Genomic DNA, 812 nt, shown 5'->3' with positions numbered 1-812 from the left:
GTAATGTGAAGAAACTCCTTTTTTTAATACTTAAGATTATATTTGATAAAAAGCTAGTCACTTTATACTGTTTTAAAAACTTTAACTACTCTAGTTGCAACATCTACCATTAAATGATTTTTTTTTATTTTGCCAGAATGTGCAGACCACTATTTTTAACTATTCCAGCTGCTAAGATTTGTTTTGTCTTATTCATTATCCATTACCTGAAAGGAACCATATTTGTTGTGGCTTTCTTTTTTCAGTAATTTGGAAATGAAATAATTATATAAAAGAATAATCTTCTAAGTTCACCAAAATTACTGTAATTTGACTATTTTAATTCTCCATTTTCTTGCCACCATGTCTCTAAGTCCAAATAACATTTTCTTTAACGACAGTATTTTGTCTTCTGATAAAGTGCATTCTTTCTTTCTTTCTGTTCTTTAACGTTTCATCAACACAAATGCCGGGGTCAATCATTAATGGTAAGCTGCTGCATTGTAAATCTGTTCAAAGATTTTTTTTTGTATGGAAACATTGACATAAACCCACTAATGGTTTGATGCTGTAAAAGGCTAATCTTTAACTTATTCTAAAATTTATTATTTATTATGATGAGGTGCAGAGATGATAGAAATTTTCCAAATGCATTATTATCATTGACATTGTAAAAATTCATTTTTATTTTACACGTGTTTTTTCATGTTATTGGTAGAATAGTTAGAAATTCCATTCTGCTCTGAGGTGAGATTTCTATTAAAGACAAAGAGAATGTTTACAGAATATATTGGAAATCTTAGAGGTACAGCATAAAGTATTCTGTCAGTAAA

The sequence above is a fragment of the Octopus bimaculoides genome, chromosome 12 (assembly GCF_001194135.2).
Source record: "Octopus bimaculoides isolate UCB-OBI-ISO-001 chromosome 12, ASM119413v2, whole genome shotgun sequence".
NCBI classification, from domain to species: Eukaryota; Metazoa; Mollusca; class Cephalopoda; order Octopoda; family Octopodidae; genus Octopus; species Octopus bimaculoides.
The sequence above is the reverse complement of the archived record's forward strand: the minus strand, read 5'-3'. Positions refer to the sequence as shown.